Source organism: Pipra filicauda, unplaced genomic scaffold, assembly GCF_003945595.2.
Source record: "Pipra filicauda isolate LSUMZ 115617 unplaced genomic scaffold, ASM394559v2 scaffold854_size65383_pilon, whole genome shotgun sequence".
NCBI lineage: Eukaryota > Metazoa > Chordata > Aves > Passeriformes > Pipridae > Pipra > Pipra filicauda.
In genome coordinates this window covers 29,644-45,656 of record NW_024105036.1, presented here as the reverse complement: position 1 = coordinate 45,656, position 16,013 = coordinate 29,644, and the positions used below count along the sequence as shown (strand labels likewise).

The 16,013-nt window shown below is 58.4% G+C and overlaps 1 protein-coding gene across 2 annotated transcripts in view; it reads left to right on the top strand.

Moving 5' to 3' along the window:
* LOC113987475 (liprin-alpha-4) overlaps positions 1 to 16,013 on the top strand; it is a 58,262-nt gene that overhangs the window by 12,628 nt on the left and 29,621 nt on the right. The gene's annotated exons all lie outside the window — the stretch shown is intronic.

Sequence of the window (16,013 nt, the reverse complement as noted above, 5' to 3'; positions counted from 1 at the left end):
GGGGTTGGTCTGGGCTCTGGCAGGCCCGGGCTGCGCGTTCCACCGCAGCCTCACGCGTGGCTGTGCTCGAGGGCTTCTCCTGCAGCAGCAGGAGCTGCAGCTGGTTTGAGCTGATCTGTTGGAGTGTGAACTGCAGTGACAGAGCAGCCAGAGGAGATTTTCCGCTGCTACAGCAGGGAGAGGCGGTAGAGCTTTTCCAGTGGCTGCTGCAGATCTGGTTCCCTGGCAGTGCTGGGGGACTGTGGCTCTGCTGGAGAGCTCGGGGGTCCTGGGAGAAGCACAGTGAGGAGTCAGTGGCTCGAGTGCCTCGGTGCAGAAGGACCAAAGCACTTCCTGGTGTGTCCTTGGAGCTCGATGCCCTTTGCAGCGAGGGCTGGGGCACCTCGGGAGCGTGTCCCCTCCTGACCCAGCCTGGCCTGGGGACAGGGACTGTGCCAGGCTGAGGGGAGGGTTGGCTGAATTCCTGCAGCGTGGGGATGCTCTGCCTGGGTCTGGCAGTGAGGAATCAGCCTGTTCAGCCAGGCCTTGGCCTTCCTGCAGGTGACTTACTGCTGTTGGCCCCAGGTCATGCTGCAGAGCTGCACTCTGATGTTTCCCCCTCTCTGGACCACATCCTTCACTTTGCATTTACCTCTGGTGTTTATTTTAGGCAGCCTGCTCTGCTGTTCTTCTCCAGCCTTCATCCCCCGGGCCTGGAGCCTTGCTGGACCTCAGCGTGGCCCCTGCCCAGTCCCACTGCTGGGAAAGGAGACTGGACCTGCCACACCTTGTTCCCTGCCTGTCCCACCTCCCCTGGGGTCTTTCCCAATGTGGGGGCCTCGCTGGGTGACACCAACCCTGCAAAGAGCACAGGGACACTTGTGGTCCAGCAATGACCTCACCGGGTCCCCATGAACTCCCTTCTCCTGGGGGATCCCCAAATGTGGGATCCCCTCAGAGGGGGAGGCACAGAGGTGGCTCCATGTCCCCCCTCATCCTGCATCCCTGTCACCCTGCTCGGCCCCTCCTCCTCCTCATGGAGCCTTTGCTGGGTGCAAAGGCTTCGTGGTGGGAAGACAAGGCCAGCCTTGATGCCACCATGGCCCTGCCTGGTGCTGATGTTTGGGGTGTGCTTTGGGGTGAGGTGTCTCAGCCAGCTGTGGGTCATCCCTAAATGCAGGAGAAGGGCTTGGCAGGGGCCCCTGCTCGCCTGGGTGCTCATGTGGTCCCTCCTTCCAGGAAGGGTTTGGGTTTTCCTTTGCTCTCTCCAGCCTCTCCTGTGCTGGTGGTGAGCTGGGCTCTGTGACTGAGGAGATCCCGGCTGAATAATCCGCTGAGGAAGCTGCTAATTCAAAGACATGTCTGAAATAATTAAATCATTATCTGGAGGGAAGAGAGAGCAGATACCAAAACGGGGCTAATTAAAATCCAAACCCAGGATGACTTGGGCTCCGGGCCAGAGCACAGCGTACTCTGTTGGGGATGTCTTCATGTGTAATTGCTTTTCAGAACATCAGTCCCACCAGAAGACCCATCTGTTCCCCCTCATGAGACCAGGGCTGACCCAGAAGCCCTTGTCCTGTCTCAGGTTCCCCAGACCAGACACAGCTGGAAGATGGCAAAGGGCAGAGGAGACGGTGAGACCCGATTTGGGAGGGTGTTTGGTTCCTGGGCCTCAGGAACTAGATTCCACCATATCTCTGGAAGATTTGGTTGGTCCTTATCTTCTTTCAGCCTTCAGTCTTGGCTGGTGCTCTTTGGAAACCCCTTGAGAGCGAGGAGCAAGGTGGGCTCATATCCATGACTGCTCCGTGCATGGAAGGATTGGGACACACGGAGGTGCCACAGGGGTGCAGTGCCTGGGAGGAAGGTGGCTTTTGGTGTAGGGAGAGATGAACCTTGTCCAGGTTCACTTCACATCTGGAGCGGGAGCGTCTCGTGCTGGACGTGAGCCCAGCCCTGGAGTTACCCCGAGCAGGTCCGGGGAGGTGGAGGTGGCTTTGCTGAGCTGTGGTTGTGATGTTGGAGGGGTGAAAGTGTCTTTGAACAGCCCTTCATGCTGTGCCATGTCCATGGAAGATATACAGGGTGGGTGTTAGCTGCTGGGAATGCTTTGCCTGAGGCTCATCCAGCCCAGAGTGCACCCCGTTCTCCAGCAGGACCGAACGCTCTGCAAAGGGCAGGGCACAAAAATCCCCCCTCCAGTTCCAGCGTGTGGGATCCAGGGTGAATCCAACCCTTCTGAGCTCCTGCACTGGGTGGATTCTGCATGAGGGAGGTGCTGCTGCTCTGCCTGTGTGGGCTGAAGGTCCTGATGTGGGTGGTGAGAGGTGAATCCCAGCAGCAATCCCTGCTCGGATGAGCTGGCCTGGAATTGCTGTGTTTAGGCAGGGAAGGGCTGGTGTCTGTCCAAACCAGCCCCCTTCCAGAGCTGGTGAAGATCAGTTGGTGCATTTACCCAGGGAGACAAGGGCAGGGAGCTCTGTCTGTCGGGTGTTCACATCCTGAGCATCACTCAGCAGTGCCCTGGATTGGCACGACAGGGAAAGGTCACCTCGGGTGGGTTGGTGCCCACAGGCAGCACCTGAACCTGGGCAGGCAGGAGGGGAGGGCACAGCATGGGGGGCTGGGCAGGGAGCCACTTCTGCTCGGGTGAGCAGCCCACCCAGCCCTGACACATGCTGGTTTTTCTCGCTGTGCTGCCCTGGAGGGGTTGCAGCAGCACTGGCACTGCTGACGTGCTCTGGGACGAGCTGATCCATCCCCAGCCAGCACTGGGTTCTGCTTGGCCCAACCTTTGCCAGTGGCAGGGTGTCCAGGGTCCAAAATTGTGCTGTAAAGAAGCCAGAAATTTAAATCTGTCTGCAGAAATGGTCCCTGACCCCTCAGAAGGCGCTGGCTCGGCTGCTGCGCTGGGCTGTGTGTGCACAGGGACTCCCCACCCCGCGTGTCCTTTCACCTCGTGAGCTTTGATGTGCTGTTGGCTCTCAACAGAGAGAGTGCACGACATCTCAGCTCTGGCAGGAGATGTTTTCCAGTGCACTGGGTCATCCCCTCCCCTCCATCCCCCCTCCAGGGATTTTAAGGTGTCCTGGCCACCCCATGTTTGAGTGCCCGTGGGACCACTGCTCCAAACAGTGGGACCAGGGTGGAAACCCCCACTGCCAGCCAGTCGTGCTGTATTTACCCACTTTAAATGTATCTACCTGCTTTTAATTCCTTTAAAAGCCTGCTGAGCTGCAAACATGTGTTCCTCCCCTCCTGGTGATGCCTCACATGCATCAGCCAGGTCCTGCTCTCACTTCCCCCTGGGGTGGTCGGGGGGATTGTCCCAGTGCTTGGCCCCAGGACCACTTGCTGCAGCTCAGGTTGCCCGGAGCAGCTGTGGCTGCCCCAGCCCTGGGAGTGTCCCAGGCCAGGTTGGACGGGGCTTGGAGCAACCTGGGCTGGTGGGAGGTGTCCCTGCCCATGGCAGGGGGTGGCACTGGATGGGATTTAAGGTCCCTTCCAACCCAAACCAGTCTGGGATTCTGTGAACTCAGTGTGTGCAGGAGCTCCCCAAAGTTCTCTGTGTGACCAGGGACAGCACCCAGGGAATGGCTGGAGCTGTGTCAGGGCAGGCTCAGGTTGGATCTCAGCAAAAGGTTCTTCCCCCAGAGCAGGGTTGGGCACTGCCCAGGCTCCCCAGGGCAGTGGGCACAGCCCCAAGGCTGCCAGAGCTCCAGGAGGGTTTGGCTGATCCTCTGGGGCACAGGGGGTGACTTTGGGGCTGGGCCTGTGCAGGGCTGAGGGTTGGACTGGATGGTCCTTGTGGGTCCCTTCCAGCTCAGCATATCCTGGGATTTTCTGTGACCCTGTGGGAGTGCTGGGGGGTGGCACAGTGCTGTGTGTCAGGGGGCTTTGTGCTGAGGGGCACAACAGAGGTGGGTGTGTTTTGGACACCCTTTGGGGGTGATGGGTGCAAACATGGCATGGCTGGGGCCCCCTTTTTGGGTGAGCTGGGCATGGCCATGGGCCCTTGTGGGAGGCACAGTGGGGATGAGAGCAGGAGCTCCCAGGGCTCTGGGTGCCAGGCAGGGGCTGTGCCCAGGGTGATGCCCAGCTCCCTGCAGGGCTGACACTGGAAGAGGGAAGGAGCTGGAAACTGAGCTGAACTAATGCCCAGCCTGTTTTTGTGCTGGTCCCTGCTCAGAGCAGAGCTCTGCTGACCCAGAGCAGAGCTGCCACCCTTTGCAAACCACCAACCACCCTCCCCACGCTTGCTGGAGCAGTTGTGTGTTGGTTCCCTTGGTTTGAAGCTCTTGGTGTTTTTTCCAACCCCCCAAGCCAGGGGAGCAGAGCTGGGGCCCTGCATTCCCTATTTCCTCTGGCCCATCCCTCTCATCCACCGTGGTGCTGAGCATCCCTCGGCCAGGGGCTGGTGCAGAGGAGCAGGGAAGGCAGTGCTGGCTCTGTGGCAGCAGGATGGGTGCCAGGATCACCAGCCAGGCGTGGTGAGAGCTCCAGATGGGATGGGAACCTCATCCCTGGTGGCTCAGGCACGATGGGACCACCCTGGGTGAGGAGCTGGCTGGTGTCCAGGGCTGCTCTGCCCTCGAGACCATCCAGTCCTGCTCCACCTCGGTGACCTCTCTGCCCCCTGAGCCACGGGGGTCATTACCTGGGGTAGGGGGCTGCCAGGTAGTGCAGAGAGTGGGGAAGGAGGGGCTGGTGGAGTGGGTGAAGCCCTCAGAGCTCCCTGCTGGGTCTAACACAGCTTTTTTATTCACAAAAAGCTTGATTTATCCTTCCTGAGCTTCTGCAGTACTTGGGGTCTCTGGAGGGAACTGCACTTACCTACCTTTACATCTTCCTTGTGAACTCTGTCTAGGAGGAGGGAGCTCCAGATGGAGCTTTTTCCATGGCAGGCTATTTTTGAGGTGCTTTCTGTGGTTCCTCTGGTGCCTGGTAAGGCCTGAGCTAATTCCACCATTCTCCTAAAGAGAAACAACTCGGATCTCTCCTTCTCCCCTCGGTTCTCAAAGCACAGCATCTCCAGGACCAGAGGCTGGCACGACCTCCGGGGCTGTGCAGGGGCAGAGCCTCCACCAAAAAGTGCTCCTGGCAAGAAACGAGGCTTAAAATGCAGGGCAGCTGTGGGATGAGTCCTTCCTGCAGCCCTTCCCGAGGAGCTGTCCAGCTCCTCCAGCACTCGGGACAGAGCTGGGAGTGCCCAGAGCTGGGAGTGCCCGGGGGGTTCTGTCCCGGGGGGCTCTGTCCTGAGGGGTCTGTCCCGGGGGGCTCTGTCCTGGGGGGTTCTGTCCCAGGGCTGGTTTTGCACACGAAGGGTGTGGGTTGAAACCTTGAACTCTCTCCCCGTGGGTGACACAGAGCAGAGCTGCAGTGTCCCTGCCTTGCCCCCAGCCACCCTGTAATGTCCCTGTCCCCAGCTGTCCCTGTCACTTGTGGTGGGTGGCAGGGATGAGACCTCGGGAGCTGACACTGGCACTGCCCTCGTGGGAACAGCAGCAGGGTAATTCCAGCCTGGACTGGGGGTGTCCCCATCTCCTCCTGCTCCTTGCTGGGACCAGTCCTGCCTCCTGTGCTCCTCTGCCAGCTTCATCCTCCCCTTCCAAGCCCCTTGGGGACATCCTCCCCTTCTGGCCTGGAGGGAGGCCTGTGGTTATGCCTGGCATGAGGATGCTTGGAAGGAAGAGCAGATTTTGACCAGCAGGGAATGAACCCCGTGATCCTTGTCCTGCCTGGAGCTGAGTGACCCCAGCTCTGGGATCCTGTCCCCCCACGTGTCCCAGTGGAGGTGCTTGGGGGGTGTCCTGGGGTGTTGCAGGGCTGTGCTGGATCTGGGTCTGGCCTGGTCGTCCTGGGAGCAGAGAATCTCCCTGGAATCCCAGATTCAGATCCACCACAGCACATCTGCAGGTGGGTGGAGGCTCTTCAGGATTCGGCTGCACCGTCAGCAGAGGGATTGAGGAACTTCCTGAGGTTCCTCAGCACAGGGAAGGGGGAGCAGGAGGGATGAACACAAGGGGAACCCCCCTCTCTTGAGGTACCAAAACTGCCTGAGGTGCCTCTGTTTGGGGTCACCCAATGCCCAAGCCATGATGTCACCACTCTCCTGGAACTGGAGGGACTAAAACCTGTGTTTTGGGAGAGTGGAGGGAAGTGATGTCCTGGTGGATCTGGGGAGCCCTGGCTGGGGAGCACATGGGATGGGGAGCAGAGGGGAGGTTGGGGCACGGATCTCGCTGCCTTGGTGGTTGATGGTGACCTGCTGAGCTCTGGGGGCCTCCCCTGGGTGGTGGTTGTGCTCCAGGACCGTTGCTGTCCCCTCTCAGGTTGTGTTGGCTGTGAGACCCCCCTGAGTGTGGTGCAGGGACGTGTTCCTGAGCCTGCCGTGGTCCAGCCTGGAGCCAGCAGCACTGAGGCTCTGGATACCCTCGTGACACTTCCCAAATTTCACACTGAAAGCCCAGTCTGCCTCTTCTCTGACTCCAAATTATCTTTCTGGGCTCTTCCTCATCACCACTCATCATCTGGGGTCTGGGGAAGGGTGGTTGGGTGCTCCAGGGCCTGGAGCAAACTGGGCTGGTGGCAGGTGTCCCTGTCCCCGGCAGGGGGATGGAATGAGGGGAGCTTTAAGGTCCCTTCCAAAACCATTCTGGGATTCTGTAGTGGGAAAACATTGACAACCTGCCTGAGAGGGGCAGGGAGCAGGATTTCCCTCCGGACCCAGGGGGAGCTCCCTGAGCCACTTCCCCTTTCCACCCTTCGTGGGCTCGGTGGCCAGATTTTATCCTGGGGAGTGGGTGGAGGTGCAGGAGCTCTGTGGGAGTGATTGTTACTGCACAGGCTCACGGCAGGGAGGGCTGTGCTTGGGGTGTGGAAGGGATTCCAGCGGGATGGGGGACACGGTGGGAACCCCGGATCTGGGGCAGCCAAGGCGTGGGAGCTGCTCAGGGTGGGATGCACACGGTGTTTGCACAGGGGAGCTTCACATGGGAGCTGCTCAGGGTGGGATGCACACGGTGTTTGCACAGGGGAGCTTCACAACCAGCACCTCCCGTGTCCCCTGGGCTGGGAATGAGCTGTGTGTGGGTACCAGGGTTTGGGGGAGAGGGTGAAGGGGCACCTTTGCACCATTCCCCAGGGCTCAGGGGCACCCGTGGCACAGATTTCCTCATCCCCCTTCGAGCTGGTGACTCTTCCCCCGTCACTGAATAAATTAGCACCAGCGAGTGCTCCCAGTGTGTGACTAAAGCAGGGCAGGGGCTGCTTTGGCAGCGAGGAGGAGGCCCCGGCTCCGGGCCTGACAGGCTCCCAGATGAGAGAACTCCTCATCACAAGTGTCCCGGGGGCGGGGGGGGATGGGGGGATGTGCCCGTGGCAAAACCTCCAGTGAAATCATGGAAAATCACCAGGCACCCCTCGGAGCCTCGGCAGGGGTTGGAGTTGTGCCCTGCTCGTGAGGGAGCTGAGGCACAAACCTCCCTGTCCCAGAGGGGAGGGGGTTCTGCAGCGATGCCACGTCTGTGACCAGCACAGGGTTTTCTCCCCGTGGTTGGAGCCTGATTCCCTGTGCCTTGTTCCCTCCCAGAAGTGTCTGCATCCCCTTGGGCTGCAAACCAGCCCCTTCTCTGGGTTCCCAGAGCTCCCCTTCCTTAGCAGATTCATCCAGGGGCTGGTTCACCTCCATGTGCTGCCTCTGGAAGAGAAGGTGTGGTTGCCTTTCCCTCTGCTGCTGGTTCAAAACAACCTGGAATGAAGCAGAAGTCAAAGACTCTCAGTGTGGGGAAGAACTGCTTTCCGTGGAGGTGGCAGAGCCCTGGAATAGCTGCCCAGGGAGGGCATGGAGTCTCCCTCTCTGGAGACATCCCAAACCCACCTGGATGAGTTCCTGTGTCACCTGCTCCAGAAACACTCCATTGAAACAACGATTTCGTGAGCTTTTAGTCCCTTTAACATCTCAAGCCCCTCCTTGACAGTCAATCATTTTATTCTTACAACATTAATCTTTAGTTAAAGGTAACCTAAACCTCTTTTACTTAAACAATCTTTGAAATAGTTTCATATTTTATTGCTACAAGACCCCAACATCAATTTTTAGTTGAAGATAACTTAAACCTCTACTTAATCTTTGATTGATTTAGCTCTCCATGTTGGACTGGGTGATCTCCAGGGGCCCCTTCCAACCCCAACCATCCCGTGGTTCTGGGATTCTGTGACTTTGGCCTAAGAGAGCAGAGAATGTGAGGTTTGGTTGCAGAGTTATGGGAACAGAAGGGTGAACGGGCCCTGTGCCCCCCAGGGCTGGGGAGCAGAGCAGCTCCTGGAGAGGAGATGGTTGTACCCCGTGTTGTGACTCTTTTGGGTTGGGTTGGCTGCCCTTAATTCCCCTCCTTGTCCCTGTGGGTGGGTGTGGGTGCAGAGGGATGAGCTCAGTGTGTGCATCAGGTGCATCCCTCTCCTCCCTTCCAGGCTCAGGGCACACGGGGCTGTCCCACCTCTCTCCTGTTGGAGGAATCAGGATTCCTCCAGCACTGCCACAGTCCCACTGTTACAGTGGTGCTGCCAGTGGGGTTGTGAGGGATTTGGGGGATTTGGTTTGTGTTTCCAGTGGTTTGGGGAACCCCTTCTGCCAGCTGGGGCAGGTGTCCCCCAGGGTGAAATCCAGCTTGTGATGGTGCCAGTGTTCCATATTCCCATGACCATATTCCATATTCCTGGGCTTCACCTGCTCCCACATGGGCTCCAGGGATCCCCACGGGTTTAGCAGCACCCTCAGACTCGTCCTCCCTCCTCCCAGCCGTGTTTTTGGCTGTTGCAGTCCTGGAGCTGCAGCCTGAGGGTGAGCCCGGGCTCGCTGAATCCCTTGGCCGGGCTTTGGGATCCCACTTGTCAGAGGGATCATCCCCTTGGAGCCCTTCCAAGGCTCGTTCCTGTCTGTCATCTCCCCCTGGAGTGCAAAGGCAGGAGGTTTGTGTGTTGGTGTGGCTTTACCCCAACAGTTCCTCCCAGCAATAAACTGGGATCACTCCTCTCTGGGGTCAGGGGGGGACACGGGGCCTGTTTGGGGAACAGGGAAACTGAGGCAGGACCCACAACACGGCCCCTACAACACCCTTCAGGGGTGACACAGTCCTGTGGACTGTCACATGTGGCTGATTTGAGGTGCCAGCCCCTGTCAGGGTGTCCCACCCCTGCACTGACCCCCGGGTGGGAGGACCCTGCAGAGGTTTCTGCTCCTCGTCTGAGGAGCGTTTTGGTGCAGAACAATTGTGCTCCTGCACAATGGCGAGGAGCAGGTGGCTGTCTGAAAATACCCTCTGGAAGTGGTGTGTAATGCCTCCCCTCCCACTGGGAAGTATAAATATCAGTGCAATACCAAAGCTCACTCCTCCCTGCACAGAAACAGCCGGAGCCGGACATTTTTCCTCGCGGTTTCTCCTCTGGTTCAGCAGCTTGGAGGGAGCAAAGGCTGAGATGGGAACTGCTTTTTGGGGTTGGAGCAAACCTTTGGGGCAGAAGTGTGTCCTTGGAGGGAAGAAATGGGGAGTAGCTGCCTTCTATTCCTTGCAGTGTCCTCTGTGTCCCTGCTTTAGGGGCACCCACGGCTTCCCGACACCTCTGGGACGGGTCCAGACCCTGCAGGTGCTGCCCAAATATCCTCCTCTGCCACAGTGGCATCTCCAGCAAGGGACAAGTTGATCCCTTGGGGCCAAAGGACACGTTGCTGCGGGTGTGGGGACCCCCCAGGAGGCTTCCCAGACCTGGATGGGGGAGGAGGAACCGCTGCACCTTTTCCTGGGTCCCCCCTCAGCAGATCCCTCTCCCCCTTTGCTGTGGGAATCTCATCCTTTGCTGCTGAAAACTGGCACCTTCTTTCTTGCCAGAATGCCTCATTTCCCTTGTTATCCCTGGGTGTCCTGGCCACGGGCTGCCCCTGGCAGCAGCCAGGTGCCATCTGTGCCCTTCCCTGCCGGTGGGGAACGTGGGAGCACCGTCACCAGATGGGCCCCAGGGAATATTGGATCTTCCTTGTCCTTCTCAGGGCACTGGAGGGCCCCAGAGGCCACAGTGTATCCTCAGGGATAGATGTGGGGACTTGGGGAGAAAAGCTGTATCTGCACGTTGGTTTTCCTCTTGAAAAGCAGCTTTTTCCCCTCAGTGGATCACCTGGGATGGAGGAGCCAGGAGGCTTCATCCTGCTCAGGGCCAGGCTTGTGGAGCTGTGAGAAACCTGTGGAGTGCATGGATAGGTGTCTGTGCCAGAGCACAGGGATGGAGGGAGCAGAGGAAGGATGGAGAGGGGCCCTGGGGCTGTGGAGGGTGATCCCAGGAGCTCCTGGCACACATGGAGTGTTCCTAGTGCAGACATTTGGGCACTGTGGCACGAGCAGCTCCTCTCCTGAGGTCTCAGTGGTGCAGAAATGCCTTGGGAGGTGAAATCCCAGCCCGTGACCCACATGAGCACTTGGCAAAAGCATCTCCAAGACTTGCTGTGGGGGAACATTTCCATTTCTGCATCCTGCACTTAAACCAGCAATTCCCACTGTGGAGCCAGGGCCCTTCAGCATTCCCAACAGGAATAACATCCCTGTTCCCAGCCTCTGATTGTGTCGTCTCCCACTGAGGGTGAAATGGGGTGTGGGCTCTGTGGGTGGGTGCAGGAGCTGGGGATGTTCCTGCTGTGCCACCCACGAGCTGTGGAACTGCTCTGTGGGGCAGGACTGACCTTCCCTGGGCACACTGGGAGGATCAGGGTCTCAACACGTTGCTCCAAAGTGGTGTCTGGCTTCAGTGACCGTGGGGAGGAGTCATGCTGGGACATGGCTCTGCCTGCAGGAGCAGGGGTTGGGATGAGCTCACTGGGAATATCGGGATGTGACACTTTTGCAGCCCGTCCCTGATCCCCTCTAACACAGTGTCACAGGGAAGAGGTGCAGGAAGGAGTCCTGCAAGGAAAAAACAACAGCAGAAGGGCATCACCTTCCTTCTCCCTCCTGGATCTGGCCGGGAAGGGGTCTGTGGGTGCTGGGAAGGGTCAGTGTGGGTGCTGGGAAGGGTCAGTGGGGGTGCTGGGAAGGGTCAGTGTGGGTGCTGGGAAGGGTCAGTGTGGGTGCTGGGAAGGGGTCTGTGGGTGCTTGGAAGGGGTCTGTGGGTGCTGAACCCCATCTGGGGCTGGTTGGGTGCAGGGGAATGTGGAAGCAAGGGATGCTGGCGTGGGCTCTGCCCCCCTGACTGTGCTGCTCTTCCAGGAGCTGGTTGGGCAGCTGATGAGGATTTTCCAGGAGTGGAAAAGATCAAAGTGACTTTTTGGGGGCTGATCAATCCCTCTGCCTCCAAGGTGTGCCTGAAACCCTCTTTGCCAGCTGCCTGCTGGGGTGATAATCCTGCTGACAGAGCCACGAGAGGTTTTGTCTTTCTCCTGTCGGGGCTGAGCTGAGGGTGAAGCTGTTCAGAGGGAAAACACTGGCTCTGTCCTCCCTGGGGGGTGGGTGAATGCTGGGTGTGCTTCTCGCCCTCGTTGGGAAGGGAAAGCCAGGGTGCTCCCTGGCACCCAGCATCCCACGGGCAGCCTGATTCTGGCAGGTCTGTGCCCAGCAAACCAGCAGCTCGAGGGCAGAAAACCCTCCCCTGTGACTCCTGGCAGGTCTGTGCCCAGCAAACCACCAGCTCGAGGGCAAAAAACCCTCCAAGCAAACCATTGGCTCGAGGGCAAACCCCCTCCCCTGTGCTCTCCATCCCCTGTGTTGGGAACCAGCCTCTCCACGTGTGACCGCTGCCTTCCAGCCCAAAAAGTGGGGAAAAGCATCATTTTCGGGGCGGAGGGGGCAGGGCTGGTGAACGAGCACGTTTTCCCTGGCAAGAAACCCGCTCTCAGCAAGTCTGTGCCTGGCAGCCCCGCGGGGCTAAAAATACCCAGCCAAGGGCTCGGGCTGTGTCTGTTTTCTCAGCTCACCAGCTGTCTCCTCGCATCCTCACGCCTCTACCCCGTGATTATCCCATCACTTAAGGCCCTCTAAGCCCAGGCAGCAGCATTTTTAGGTGGTTTTACCGGAGGCAGCTGAGAGGTTTTGCTGGTGGTGGTGATGAGCTCAGAGCCCTCTGACGCCCTGGGCTGCTCCAGCTCTGCCCTGCCGGGGTGTGTTTGGGCTGTCACCCACCCTGACGTCCCCCAGGGTCCTCAAAAGGGACTGGTTGGACCTGCAGCTCTGCCTGAGCACTGCTGAGCTCTGCAGGGACAGCATCTGGTGTCACCCACCCGTGGGAGGAGGCGCCTGGGAATGGGGGATTCGCTGCTGCTTTTGGAGAAAGGGGAAAATCCCGAGGTTTGGGGGGTGCAGAGAGCAGGGGATGCTCATTTGGAGGGCAGGGACCCCGGGCAGGAGCTCCCTGTGCGTGGATGTTGCTGTGTCTGTGCCCCTGTGTGCACATCACTGAACACAATTCTCACTCCCAAAGGCTGGAAGGCAGCAGGGATCAGCCCCAGCCTGGGCTTGGCTTCCACCACAAATCCCAGAATCCCAGAATCCCAGACTCATCAGGCCTGGAGGAGACCTCCAACCATCAACCCAGCACCACCATAATCCCCCTTAAACTACATCCCCAGGGCACATCCAGATGCCTCTGGAGCACCTCCAGAGACTCGGAATGGACTGGTGGTGACTCCACCACCTCCCTGGGAACTCACTCCAGTGCCTGACCACTCTTTCAGGGAACATTTTTTTTTTCTCTAATATCTAATCTGAACCTCTCCCAGTTCATCTTAAAATCATTTTCCTCTCACCCTTTCACTTAAGAATGCCAGAATTTAAACTCCTGATTTGTATAAAACCTAACTAACAAAAAAGCCAGAACACATTAAGGAATAAATGGAATATCTCCTGGAATTTTTAAGCCTCATTCGGTGAAAAAGGAAGAGCTGCAAAGAATTGAAGAATAAAACCTTTGCAGCTGCCCTGACTCTGGGGATGAACCTTCCTGGTGTCTGAGCTTCTCCTGGGATTTGTGGTTTTTGCAGTGAAAGCTGCAGTGGTTGAATCCAGGAATAATCACTTCCAAATCCACAATGTCAGGGGGGGAATGTGACCCCCTCCAGGGAAGGCACCCCAAAAACCCTGGGCATGGAGGAGCTTTGGGTCGCTAATTTTGCCACAGACACTAATTGGGCAGTTTTGTGCCATTTCTCACCTGTGCTGAGCATCCTCAGGAGGACAGAGCACAGAGGCTTTTGGGGAGCCAGGGGGTGGGATGAGTCCATCCTGGATCAGGTCCCCATGATCCTGTGCTCACCCTCTCCAGGCTGAGGTGTCTCCCTCCCCAAGCACAGCAGGGATAACGGGGCATCCCTGTGTGAAACACGGGATAAAAAACCCCCAAAGCCACCCCCAAAGTGCCCGAGCTCCACCGTGGGGGGAGCAAAAACAAAACTGGCCTTGGATGTAAACCTGTCCCTCCTCCTGCACCACGTGGGTCCAGCCCCTTGGATCACCCCCGTGGGACGTGGGGGAGCCACCACAGCCCCCTGGGACTGGCACCTGCAGGGTGTCCTTGGAAGGAGGGAGTCTCTCCCTTGCAGCTGGGATTCATTTCCATCCCATCGTTGCTCTGGTCAGATTTGTGGCTTGGTCATTCCCCGCAGCATTTCCCCCTCCCTGAGTGCTTGCAGGGCTCTTCCTTCCTGCCTTGATTAATGTCTCTTAATTCACCTGCTGATTCTCTCAGTTCCTGGCTGGTTTGGCCGTTCATGCTGTGCCTGGGCACTGTCTGCTCTCCCCAGCCTGGATGTTCTTCCTCCACACTCACCCCACAGGCAGAGGCACAGCTGTGAAATGGGGCAGAAAAGTCACCCCATTTGGGTTTTACCCCCAAACTAAGAGGGCTGAGCCCTGGGGAGAGGCTGATTCCTGCTTTGCTCGGCCCCAGGTCTCCCTGGAACCCAGGACATCTGCCCTCCAGGAGAGCTGCTGCTGTGGCCACGTGTGTGAGGGGGGGTTATCCCTGCTAATCTGGGCCAGGAGAGCTGGGGAGCATTTTACCTGCTTAATTCCAGGGCTGAGGCTCATGTCCAACCCAACCCAAGGAGAGCAGGGGCTGGAATGGTCCCTCTCTCTGTCCTTTTCCTCTGCCAGCCCCTGTTTTTGTGGGATGCTGCAGGGGTGGGATACCCTTGGTGCTCAGTTCTCCTGGTCATCCATGTCCCAGCAGCCAGGAAGGAGCAGGAACAACCCTCAGAGCTCCAGAACAGTTTTATCCCACTCTGGGATCAAGTCTATAAAGGGAGAGGAGGACAGCCCTGTCCCTCCTCCCTGGTGTCCCAGAGCTGTCAGGGCAGCACGCTGGGTGCACACCAAGGGGCTGCTGCTTCTGCCAGAGCTCCTCTATTTTTAGAGGGTTTTTTTGTGTCAAACTCCATCTGCTGATGAGCCAATGTCAGCCCAGGAGCAGAGCTCCAGTTCTCTTGGCCTGGGTGGGCACAAAGGCACCTTTGATGGGGGGCAGTGCCCTGCTGTGCCAGGAGCTGTTGGACACACGAGCTTTGATCCCAGTCCAAAGGCCAGGACAGGCTGACCCAGCCCAGGGCTGTGTGCAGGGCCTTTATGTCCATGTGTGTGTGTTGGTTTGAAAGGGAAGTGAAATAGGGATGTTCACAGAACCATCAAATCCTAGAATGCCTTGGGGAGGAAGGGACCTCAAAGCTCATCCCACCCCATCCCTGCCACGGGCAGGGCCACCTCCCACTAGCCCAGGTTGCTCCAGCCTGGCCTGGGGCACTTCCAGGGATGGGGCAGCCACAGCCTCAGGTGCATCCACAGCCTCAGAACATTCATCCCTGTCCTTGAGTGTTACATCTGCTGTAAAGTTTTGAGAACTTCAGGGGGCACTTCCACAAAAGCAGCATTAGACCAGCAACCCTCACCCTCCACAAAAGCAGCACCTGCAACAATCCTCACCTGCATCAACCCTCAGCAACCCTCACCCTGCAACAGCCCTCACCTGCAACAGCAACAACCCTCACCTGCAACAGCCCTCACCTGCAACAACCCTCACCCTGCATCAACCCTCACCCTGGAACAACCCTCACCTGCAACAGCCCTCACCTGCAACAGCCCTCACCTGCAACAACCCTCACCTGCAACAACCCTCACCCTGCATCAACCCTCACCCTGCAACAACCCTCACCTGCAACAACCCTCACCCTGCATCAACCCTCACCCTGCAACAACCCTCACCTGCAACAACCCTCACCCGCAACAACCCTCACTCTGCACTTGCCACGTCGTGTTTTGCTGCCCTGCCCGTGGTTTGTCCCCTGGCACAGATGGTGATGAGGGGTGGGCAGGTCCCCAGGGGGGCTGGGGGTGGCAGTGGCACATGAACCTTCACTTCTGGGGGCTGAAGCCTCCGTGTCAGGAGAAATCCCTGCCTGGCACCTTGTCTGTGACGGTTTTGGTCTGCAGAAGTGCTGAGCCCACAGGCCCAGCCGTGCTTTAATCCTGAGCACAGGCCCAGGTTGGTGGCTCTGCCGCTTCCCTCCGACCTCTCCTCCCTGGCACTGGCCAGGGAATGGTGCTGGGCAGGAATCTGGGGATACCTCCGTGCCCTGGGAAGGGTTTGACCAGGGAGGCTGTGCTGGAGTTCAGTTGTTCCTGAGCAGCTGGGCCCAGCACATCTGTCCTGCTGCTGCCAAGGGAGGGGGACACGGAGGGGGGGAACATTAATCCAATCATTCAACTCATCTGTAGCCGTGTTTCCTTGCCAGGTTTGGGCCAGACTCAGGTTTAAGCCTGATTTTCTGTGAATGTGAATTCCCTGGGGCTGGAGAACACTCGGGCCATGGGGTCCCTGGGCAGCCCGGGGGCTCCAGGGAGGGAAAAGGGTCCTGGCCCAGGATATGTGGATGCCAGAGGTGGTTACAGGAATTTTGGTGCTGGGGGTGCTGTTCCCTGCAGCTCGGTGCCATCCTGGGTGCAGTGTGGTGGGTACAGGGCAGTACAACCCAGCACAGCCCCATTCCTGCGGGTCCTGAGCCT